At 39.6% G+C, this 12364-nt stretch overlaps 1 protein-coding gene across 1 annotated transcript in view; it reads left to right on the top strand.

Annotated features, from left to right (window-relative positions):
* PGAP1 (post-GPI attachment to proteins inositol deacylase 1) overlaps window positions 1-12364 on the top strand; it is a 703705-nt gene that overhangs the window by 183834 nt on the left and 507507 nt on the right. The gene's annotated exons all lie outside the window — the stretch shown is intronic.

Below are 12364 nucleotides of genomic sequence, written 5' to 3'. Positions count from 1 at the left end.
GAACAAAACAAATGTGATAATCTGAATTAGGAAAGAAAAAAAATAGGTTTCATGTCCCTTTAAAGTAGCTTGTGTGACCTTCAGATGCTCAATCTAAATGATCTCACTGCTAAAAATTGGTTGTGGTTCCTTCAGGGTTTTTTTCCCCCACACAGCACCACTTGGGGAGGCAGACAATAAATATAAATAACTTAAAGGACAACTAAATACAATAAAATTGAATAATTGGCATATACACAATAAAAACACAATGCAATGACACTTACTTTGAATTTAAAATGAGCAGTAGAATATTTTCTGGCAAATTTAATCCAATTTCCCTTTCTTAGCAATCACAAAATGCATATACAGTATTTATGTACTGTGCACATTTGCCCATGCTCAGGAGGAGATGGAACTTCAGAATTGTGTGAATAAAAAGATTGTGCACGTTTTGCTAATGGAAGTAGATTGGAAAGTTTTTTTGTTTAATTTGCATGCTTTATTTAAATCATGAAACGATAATGTTGAGTTTAGGGGCCCTTAAACTGTTTGAGTAAATCACTGCACGTTTGTTGTGCAAAATGAAGCTGTTTGTATCAAGCCACATGCTACAGTGTCTCTATTTTAGCTCCCCAGGAGAAAGGAGAACTTTGTGCAAAATTGAGCAAATAACTTTTTATGCCTTGTCATGAATTGATTGACCCCATTTCTATCATTTTGTCTCAAAATAGAATTTTAATTTTATATAATGCCCCAAATATATAATTACAGTTATGAACTGACATTAAAATAATCATATTGTATTTGTTAATTTGCGTAAAATGCTATTGGTTCATTTTAATGATGCTAGGAAAATGTTGTGATCTGAGCATGGCTGTTTGTAATCTAAGATGGTTTCTGATGGCTTGATGGTGGTTCATCAAACACGTTAACTCATTGAAAAGTAAATTTAAAGGGATAGTAAACCCAAATTGTTTCTTTCATGTTTCAGATAGAGCATGCAATTTTCTAATTTACTCCTATTATCAATTTTTCTTTGTTCTCTTGCTATCCTTATTTGAAAATGCAGGAATCTAAGCTAAGGAGCCGGCCCTGTTAAATTCAGCACATGGGCTGCACTTGCTGATTGGTGGTTAACTGTTAGCCACCACTCAGCAAGTGCAACCCAGGTCTGAACCAAAAATGGGTTGTCTTCTAAGCTTACATTTTTGCTTTCCAAATAAAGATAGCAAGAGAACAAAGAAAAATTGATAATAGGAGTAAATTAGAGCATGCAATTTTAAGCAACTTTCTATCTGAATCGTGAAAGAAAACATTTGAGTTTACTATCCCTTTAAAGCCATTACAATAGATATTATACTGATAGATTGGTAATGCTTTTCAAAATGTCCAGTTGCATTTATGTAAACCTATATCAGTGATCAGGATATAACAGGACGTAATGTTAAATGAGGGTGTGATGACTGATGTTGAGATGCAAGTGATAGAATGTAGTGAACAAGAAAGTTAGATTACAAACTCTATAGTTTTAGCTTTAGCAAACACACATTCGAGTCGAACATCTGTTGTTTGTATAATAACATAGGGATCCTTACACACAAAAACATCTTGTGGTTAAATGATTTTGCCCAATGACACAGACAAGGTAAAAGATAGTTGTGGTTTGTTTTATGATGATCGGTATAGACTGAAGTGTACGGTGGTGTAAATATATTCATCATCCTGTTAATTGTAGGCGAATAACCCTTAAAGGGATACTAAACCCACATTTTTTCTTTCATGATTCAGATAAGCATGAAATTTTAAGCAACTTTCTAATTTACTCCTATTATCAATTTTTCTTTATTCTCTTGCTATCTTTATTTGAAAAGCAGGACTGTAAGCTTTGAGGCCAAACCATTTTTGGTTCAGAAAACTGGGTAGCACTTGCTGATTGGAGGCTGAATGTAGGTTTAGTATCCCTTTAAGTACCTGGTCCTGTACAGTTATTACCTTACTTATCGGGACACTGAACCCAAATTTCTTTTACAAAGATATGACGAGTCCACGGATTTCATCCTTACTTGTGGGATATTAACCACCTGCTAACAGGAAGTGGCAAAGAGCACCACAGCAGAGCTGTATATATAGCCCCTCCCCTTCCCCTCCACCCCCAGTCATTCTCTTTGCCTGTGTTATACTAGGAAGAGGTAAAGTGAGGTGTTAGTTTTATTTTCTTCAATCAAGAAGTTTTTTATTTTAAATGGTACCGGTGTGTACTATTTTCCTCAGGGGGTTATGGAAGAAGATTTCTGCCCTGAGGTTGATGATCTTAGCAGTTGTAACTAAGATCCACGCCGGTCCGTACAAGACTTCTGAAGGTAACACATGACACATCTTCAGTGTGGAGCCCGGTTTCATGCTACAAGCAGCATTACGGTATGTGCAGCCTTTTATTTCTGAAGAGACTTGATATAGCAGAACTGCCTGGCATTTATTTCCCTATATGGGAATGGGGTAAGCAGTAGACCTGTTTCACAGAAGGGTGTTACTGGAGTCCCTTGTTTTTATTTTATATTTCTGACATAAGGGCATGATATGACACTCTGGGAGAGGCATAAGGGCTTTTAATCGATAAGCAGTTAAACGATTGAGCTATTTGTTATTATATATCCAGCATGACTTGCTGGGATGTGTTTGGGGTGTGTTTTGTGTTCCACTTAGCTGTATGAAAAACCGCTTCCCATGCGGTTGTGTTTGGGCCTACTCCAACTTCGGCCATAAGGGGCAGGGCTTGTCTTCGTTCGCTCAGATGCGCACTTCCTTCTAACAGAGAAGCAGCAAGCATTAACTCCGGTTGCTCCTGGACAGTAGTCTTTGGCTTGGAGTGTTGGCTATTCATTCCGAAGTACCCTGGGGGCAGGTAGGCGCCACAGCAGTGCTGTGGCGAGGTACTGAGGGTGTTTTTGTGTAAATTGATATATTTTTCACTTTAGAGCCTTATTTTTCACCTTTCTCAAAGGGTGCAAAATTTTTTGGATATACCAATTAGTTTTAGTGAATTTTGGTAGCAAATTAACGTTATTTAAGCAGTTTTGGAAAAATTGTTCACTTTTTCTTTCTTAAAGGCGCAGTACACGTTTTTCAAAGTTTTATTTAAAGCAATAAATAAAGTGTTTAAACGACTTTTGTGGCTATTATTAGTCTGTTCAACATGTCTGACATTGAGGATTCTCATTGTTCTATGTGTTTAGAAGCTATTGTGGAACTCCCTCTTACATTGTGTACCTCTTGTACTGAAAGGGCCTAACATTGTAAAGACCATATTTTAGGTCAAGATAGTGTGCCTAAGGATAATTCTCAATTTGAAGAGAATCCGGTTATGCCATCCAATTCTCCCCAAGTGTCACAACCTTTAACGCCCACACAAGCGACGCCAAGTACCTCTAGTGCGTCTAATTCCTTTACTCTGCAGGAGATGGCTGCAGTTATGTCAACTACCCTTACAGAGGTATTATCTAAATTACCAGTGTTGTAGGGTAAACGCAGTAGGTCAGGTATTAATATAAATACTGAATCCTCTGATACTTTATTAGCTATTTCCGATGTACCCTCACAGTGTTCTGAGTTGGGGGTCAGGGAGTTGCTGTCTGAGGGAGAAATTTCAGACTCAGGGAATGTGTTACCTCAGACAGATTCAGACGTTATGTCCTTTAAATTTAAGCTTGAACACCTCCGTCTGTTGCTTCGGGAGGTCTTAGCGACTCTGGATGATTGTGATCCTATTATGATACCACCAGAGAAATTGTGTAAGATGGACAAATATCTAGAAGTACCTACTTATACTGATGTTTTTACGGTTCCTAAAAGAATTTCGGAAATTATTAAGAAGGAATGGGATAGACCAGGTTTACCATTTTCTCCCCCTCCTACTTTTAAGAAAATGTTTCCCATATCGGACACCATTCGGGACTTGTGGCAAACAGTCCCTAAGGTGGAGGGAGCTATATCTACCCTGGCTAAGCGTACAACTATACCCATTGAGGACAGTTGTGCTTTCAAAGACCCTATGGATAAAAAAATTAGAGTGTCTCCTAAAGAAATTGTTTTTTAATCAGGGTTTTCTTTTACAACCTACTGCTTGCATTGTTCCAGTAACTACTGCAGCAGCTTTTTGGTTTGAAGCTCTGGAAGAGTCCCTGAAGGTTGAGACTCCGTTAGATGAAATTTTGGATAGAATTAAGGCTCTCAAGTTAGCTAATTCTTTTATTACTGATGCCGCTTTTCAAATTGCTAAATTAGCGATGAAAAATGCAGGATTTGCTATTTTAGCGCATAGAGCATTGTGGCTCAAATCTTGGTCTGCTGATGTGTCATCAAAACATAAGCTTTTAGCTATTCCCTTTAAAGGTAAGACCCTTTTGGGGCCAGAATTGAAGGAAATCATTTCTGACATTACAAGAGGTAAAGGCCATGCCCTACCTTAGGATAAGTCTGTTAAGATGAGGGGTAAACAGAATAATTTTTGTTCCTTTTGGAATTTTAAGGGAGGACTTTCTACTTCTTCTTCCTCCACAAAGCAGGAAGGGAATTTTACCCAATCTAAATCAGTCTGGAGACCTAACCAAAATTGGAATAAAGGTAAACAATCTAAGAAGCCCGCTGCTGCTACTAAGACAGCATGAAGGGGTGGCCCCCGATCCCGGACTGTATCTAGTAGGGGGCAGACTCTCTTTCTTTGTCCAGCCTTGGGCAAGAGATGTTCAGGACCCCTGGGCACTAGAAATAGTGACCCATGGTTATCAGTTGGATTTCAAGGATTTTCTCCCAAGAGGGAGGTTTCATCTTTCAAGATTATCTGCAGACCAGATAAAAAGAGAGGCGTTCTTACGCTGTGTAAAAGACCTTGTTATCATGGGAGTAATTTGTCCAGTTCCAAAATCAGGATAGGGGGTTTTACTCAAATCTATTTGTGGTTCCCAAAAAAGAGGGCACTTTCAGACCCATCTTAGTTCTCAAGTGTCTAAACAAATTTCTCAGACTCCCATCGTTCAAGATGGAGACTATACGAACAATTTTACCAATGATCCAGGAGGGTCAATATATGACTACCGTGGACTTGAAGGATGCTTACCTTCATATTCCTATCCACAAGGATCATCATCCGTTTCTAAGGTTTGCCTTCCTGGACAAACATCAGTTTTTGGCTCTTCCCTTCGGGTTGGCCACAGCACCCAGAATCTTCACAAAGGTTCTAGGGTCTCTTTTGGCGGTTCTCAGACTGCAAGGCATAGCAGTGTCGCCTTTTCTGGACGATATTCTAATTCAGGCGTCAACATATCAACTGACAAAATCTCACACGGACATAGTGTTGTCTTTCCTGAGAACTCACGGTTGGAAGGTGAACATAGAGAAGAGTTCACTTGTTCCACAGACAAGGGTTCCTGTCTTGGGAACTCTGATAGACTCGGTAGCCATGAAAATATTTCTGACAGAAGTCAGAAAATCAAAGATTCTAAATACTTGCCGAGCACTTCAGTCCATTCCTCGGCCATCAGTGGCTCAGTGTATGGAGGTAATTAGATTAATGGTAGCGGCAATGGACATCTTTCCGTTTGCTCGCTTTCATCTCAGACCACTGCAACTGTCCATGCTCGGACAGTGGAATGGGGATTATGTGGATTTATCTCCTCAGATAAATCTGGATCAAGAGACCAGAAACTCTCTTCTTTGGTGGTTGTTGCCGGATCATCTGTCCCAGGGGACTTGTTTCCGCAGACCCTTGTGGGTCATAGTGACAACGGATGCCAGCCTTCTGGGCTGGGGTACAGTCTGGAACTCCCTGAAGGCTCAGGGTGTTTGGACTCAGGTGGAGTCTCTACTTCCAATCAATATTTTGGAACTGAGAGCAATATTCAATGCGCTTCAGGCATGGCCTCAGTTGGATTCAGGCCAAATTCATCAGATTCCAGTCGGACAACATCACGACTGTGGCATATATCAATCATCAAGGGGGGAACAAGGAGTTCCTTAGCAATGATAGAAGTATCCAAGATAATCCGTTGGGCGGAGGCCCACTCTTATCATCTGTCAGCGATCTACATCCCAGGAGTAGAGAACTGGGAAGCGGATTTTCTAAGTCGACAGACTTTTCATCCGGGGGAGTGGGAACTTCACCCGGAGGTATTTGCCTCATTGATTCTCAGATGGGGCAGACCGTAATTGGATCTGATGGTATCTCGACAGAATGCCAAGCTTCCAAGATACGGATTCCGGTCAAGGGATCCTCAGGCTGAACTGATAGATGCCTTGGTTGTTCAACCTAGCTTATGTGTTTCCACCGTTTCCTCTCCTCCCATGCGTGATTGCTCGAATCAAACAGGAGAGAGCTTCAGTGATCCTGATAGTGCCTGCGTGGCCACGCAGGACTTGGTATGCAGATCTAGTGGACATGTCCTCTGCCACCGTGGAAACTTCCATTGAGACAGGACCTTCTCATTCAAGGTCCTTTTCAACATCCAAATCTAATTTCTCTGCAGCTGACTGCGTGGAGATTGAACGCTTGATTTTATCGAAGCGAGGATTCTCTGATTCGGTCATCAATACTTTGATACAGGCTAGAAAGCCTGTCACTAGAAAAATCTATCCTAAGATATGGCGTAAATATCTTTATTGGTGTGAATCCAAGGGTTACTCATGGAGTAAAGTTAGGATTCTGTCTTTTCTCCAAGAAAGTTTGGAGAAAGGGTTATAAGCAAGTTCCTTAAAGGGACAGTCAAGTATAAATTAAACTTTCATTATTCAGATAGGACTTTTAATTTTAATTGACTTTCCAATTTACGTTTATCATCAAATTTGCTTTTTTCTCTTGGTATTCTTAGTTTAAACTAAACATAGGTAGGCTTGTATGCTAATTTCTAAGCCTTTGAGGGCTGCCTCTTATCACATTCTTTTTAAATCTCTTTTCAACACAAAGAGACAGAAAGTACACGTGGGCTATATAGATAACACTGTGTTCAGGCACAGAAAGTTATTTAAGATCTAGCACAACACAATGCTAAATTTAAGACAATAGATAATAAACAGTCACAGTCATGTGATCAGGGGGCTGGAAGAAGGTTCCTAGATACAAGGTAATCACAAAGGTAAAAAGTACATTAATATAACTGTGTTGGTTATGCAAAACTGGGGAATGAGTAATAAAGGGATTATCTATCTTTTAAAACAATAACAATTCTATGGTTGACTGTCCCTTTAAAGGGACAAATTTCAGCTTTGTCAATTCTGTTTGACAAACGTTTGGCAGATGTGCCAGATGTTCAGTCTTTTTGTCAGGCTCTGACTAGAATTAAGCCTGTATTTAGACCCATTACTCCTCCCTGGAGTTTGAATTTAGTTCTTCGAGTTCTTCAAGGGGTTCCGTTTGAACCCATGCATTCCATGGATATCAAATTGTTATCTTGGAAAGTTCTGTTTTTAGTTGCTATTTCTTCTGCTCGATACATAACATAACCTGCGACAATTGTGAATACTGACCAGTGAAAAGGTAAGGGCTAGTACAATATAACTTATAGATTTTAAGTTCTAAAAAATCAATCTGATTCACAAGCCATTTTATCAAAATATAAACAATCTGTCACAGATATAGAATGTTAAATTAGTTATTTGTATGTCATTTTACACTGTAATGGGGGGGACTTGTATTACTTTGTGCTACCAAGTTTAAGGAAGTGCTGTTATTAGTGAGATTTTATGAGAGGGATACTGTGTAGAACCAGGGCTCATTAATTGCAAACAGTAACCATCCAATGGCATGGAATCAAACACTAGAGGGAGTTTATATGAATTTAATATTAGCAAACACATGTCAGGGATCTAAATAATAAAGGTCATTTGTATGAGATGGGAATTATTATGTAGACAAATCTCAAAGCTAACATAACTGCTCCCATGTCCCGCACTGGACCACCACGCCGTCTCGGCCGCAGACCACATGATGGGCAGCACAGAGCAAGCTGCTACGGGTATATAAAGTACTGGATTCTAGTTTAGAAGTGCCCCCAGGATTTGTCATAATTTACTGCTCTCAGGATTTGCTCATGAGGAATGTTCATTAAATTCCATAAAAGGTGATATTATATAGGATATTTCAAAGATATTACAGACAATTTTATTGCTGCCATGGGTCCTCCTATTGACATGAATCAGCTAATTGACTTTAAATGAACACTTGTTTGCAATAACAATATAAATAGCCCCTTATTATTTGCATATAGATCATTTGAGTTCCTCTTATCACCTACTAATATCTCTAGCCGATACAACTATAAAATGTCGTACTAAAGGAGAAAAAATTAAATACAAACATGGTATACAGTCACTTAATTGAACATAACCCAACAATAGTTTCAGGAGCACTTGTAGACACATATAGTCATAGTAGGAGAGTTCACATAGTCATGCCTGACTAAGGTTTAAACTACGCGACGTGGGGGGGGATGTAGTTGTACAGCGAGCTTAACATATGAACCCATAAAGCAAAGGTTGACCTAGGGTGTAGTGGCAATATCCTTATCTATAGTTAGATACCTTAATGGGCTCATAGATAGTACATACAAATGTTAATATATTAACCCCCATCTCTCAGATAGGGATACTGTGAGTTAGTATCAATGTAGCCCCTAGGAGGTATTTGCAAATCAGGTAAGTCTGAAAGATTAACTATATAGCGTCCTCCAGTAAGCAAATACAGATGGCTACTTATCTTTATCCCACTCCAGTTCTATTGAGTGTGCGTGAGCCAGCATGTGCATGGTCGTCAAGATTGAGTTCAAAACAAGACAGGGATGAAAGTAAGTCCGTGGTATATGTCACTCCAAACAGTTGCAAAAGCTGTACCGGCATTCCGACACAGTCTACTCCCTCTCCCCCTAGAGGGGCTTGCGGCTGAAATATATATATATATATATATATTTCAGCCGCAAGCCCCTCTAGGGGGAGAGGGAGTAGACTGTGTATATATTTAAGTGGCGTAGTCCCTATAGATCAATGGGAGGATGCGGACTTGACATATGTGAGGAGCACCAACAGTATCATGGCGGACAGACCAATGGAGCAGACACTACAACCTACTCAAGATGCAGTAAAATTATTCTATGCTCCACAGCTTGCAACGGTCACGCACGGGGACGTATATATATATATATATATACGTCCCCGTGCGTGACCGTTGCAAGCTGTGGAGCATAGAATAATTTTACTGCATCTTGAGTAGGTTGTAGTGTCTGCTCCATTGGTCTGTCCGCCATGATACTGTTGTCGCTCCTCACATATGTCAAGTCCGCATCCTCCCATTGATCTATAGGGACTACGCCACTTAAATATATACCTCTAGTGAGCGCAACTTCTTCTCCTTTATCAGGCTGATCACTGTTTGCGGAACATCCAAAAGCCATTATTAGCGATCGCTCTAGCCTAGCAAAATGTTCCTCAAGGATCGGAAGCAGTTCATCTTCCCACATGGCCGCCATCTACACAGTCCCTGCAAAAGAGCGACTCACCGCAAATCGCGCACAGCAAGCAGCAGCTATGTTGAACGGTGCTAAATATGTGCCAGTATCATGGGTGGGTAAACTTTGAAAAAGTATTAGAACAGTCTAATCTTGACTGTATTTACCCGCGGTCAGGCGGGGGGGGGGGGGGGGGGGGGGGAGCTGAGATCCGTTGTTAGTCTGCCGCCCAGGGCCTCAGCAGTCCAGTCCAGGAGACAGCAGTCATTGAAACATCAAACGTAGTGTCAACGAGATCCTAAGATCCCACAGCTTAAATGTACAATATTTTTATAGCTAGGTGGTCTGGTGTTGCATAGAGAATCGGCAGATTATCCATTTCATGCCAGGAGCTCCTGAAAGTGCGACCGTTCATGGCCGCCGCCTGGACACGCCCCCCTTATCTCATTTTTTATTCTGATAAGGTGGTGTTACGTACCAAACCTGGATTCCTTCCTAAGGTTGTTTCAAATAAGAATATTAATCAGGAAATTGTTGTTCCTTCCTTGTGTCCTAACCCTTCTTCTAAGAAGGAGTGTATGTTGCATAATTTGGATGTGGTCCGTGCCTTAAAGTTTTACTTACAGGCAACTAAGGATTTCCGTCAATCATTTTCATTGTTTATTCTGGAAAGCGTAGTGGTCAGAAAGCTATGGCTACCTTTCTTTCTTTTTGGCTGAAAAGTATCATCCGCCTGGCATATGAGACTGCTGGACAGCAGCCTCCTGAAAGAATTACGGCTCATTCTATTAGGGTTGTGGCTTCCACATGGGCTTTTAAAAACGATGTTGAACAGATTTGTAAGGCTGCGACTTGGTCGTCCCTTCACAATTTTTCAAAATTTTACAAATTTTATACTTTTGCTTCTTCTGAGGCTATTTTTGGGAGAAAGGTTCTTCAAGCAGTGGTGCCTTTTGTTTAGGTTCCTGTCTTGTCCCTCTCTTTCATCCGTGTCCTTTTGCTTTGGTATTGGTTTCCCACAAGTAAGGATGAAATCCGTGGACTCGTCATATTTTTGTAAAAGAAAAGTAAATTTATGCTTACCTGATAATTAATTTCTTTTACGATATGACGAGTCCATGGCCCACCCTGTTCTTTTTAAGACAGTTTTCTTTATATTTTTTGTAAACTTCAGTCACCTCTGCACCTTTTAGCCTTTCCTTTTTCTCTTCCTATACTTTCGGCCGAATGACTGAGGTTGGAGGGGAAGGGGAGGGGCTATATATACAGCTCTGCTTTGGTGCTTTTTGCCACTTCCTGTTAGCAGGAGGTTAATATCCCACAAGTAAGGATGAAATCCGTGGACTCGTCATATCGTAAAAGAAATTAATTTATCAGGTAAGCATAAATTTACTTTTTTTCTTTCATGATTCAGATAGAGCAGCCAATTTTAAGCAACTAATTTACTCATATTATCAAATTTTATTCATTCTCTTGGTATCTTTATTTGAAAAGCAAAAATGTATATTTAGATGCTGGCCCATTTTTAGTGAACAACCTGGGTTGTTCTTGCTGATTGGTGTATAAATTCACCCACCAATAAACAAGTGCTGTCCCGTTGTCTAAACCAAAAAATGTCTGGCTCCTTAGCTTAAATTGCATCTTTTTCAAATAAAGATAGCAAGAGAACAAAGAAAAAAAATTGCATGCTCTATCTGAATCACGAAAGAAAAAATTTGGGTTCAGTTTCTCTTTAAAGGATACACATAAATTTGCCACTTCTTAATTCTTAAGTGCCAGTGTTCATTAAGATACTCATTCATCAAAAGCTTACTCCTAAGGGGTAAATGGTGCAGGAGTTTCCATCACACAGCTGGCATACCTGTGTGCACAAAGGCAACATCCTACCTGCAAGCATCAGCAGTAGAGTGCCCTTTCCATTGATTTCTGACTTAGACCCTTTTGTGTAAAAGATTCACTTGCACACAGGCTGTTCAGAAAGATTTTCACTCATAATCTTAGTTTAAATAGAATCAAAACACTTTGATTACATATATTGCTATACAATATTTTGAACACACTAGTATTGCTATCCTCTTATCATACACAAAGAAATGTGCAGATGCTCACCTAGATGGACAAACCAAGAAAATGGTAAAGTAGTAGTTTTAGGATTTTTAGGAATGGGGATGTTAAAACTTTAAGGGACATGATACCTAAATGTTAAAGCACTTGAAACTGATGCAGCAAAGCTGTTAAAAGTTGACTAGAAAATAACACCTGAACATCTCTATTTAAAAAGGAAGATATTTTACCTCAAATTTTGTAAGTATTTACACCCCACTGTAAAGAGACTTTAAGCAGCCAGTCAGGATACTTGTCCTAGGACAAGCTTAGGGTGTGTGCATCTGTTATACTGCTCCCAGCTGCAGGTAAAAAAAATATATAAAAAAATGAAGAAATGAACAGCAGCCAATCAGCATCAGCAGTGCTGAGGTCATGAACTCTTTTACTGTGATCTCATGAGATTTCACTTAACTCTCATGAGATTTCATTGTAAACTTCCCTACACTGAATAGGGAAATAACATGAGAGTGAACGAGGCTCATCCCTTCGGCTGTCCCGGGACAGACATACTAATATGCTGCTTAGAAATCCTTTACAATGGGATGTGGCTACTGAGGAACTTTTGAGGTAAAATATCTTTCTTTTTTACATAGAGATGTTTAGGTGATATTTTCTAGTCAGCTTTTTACAGCTATACTGCATCACTTTCAAGTGTTTAAACATTTGGGTATTATGGCCCTTTAAGTAAGTTCTATGAAATCTCATGAATTCACAGCAAAAGCAAAGTATTACCTCAGCACTGTTGATGCTGATTGACAATTGTTTTTTTTTTTTTTTGTCCAACTTGC

Source organism: Bombina bombina, chromosome 1, assembly GCF_027579735.1.
Source record: "Bombina bombina isolate aBomBom1 chromosome 1, aBomBom1.pri, whole genome shotgun sequence".
In the NCBI taxonomy this organism is placed as follows: Eukaryota; Metazoa; Chordata; class Amphibia; order Anura; family Bombinatoridae; genus Bombina; species Bombina bombina.
This window is presented reverse-complemented; position numbering and strand designations above follow the sequence as displayed.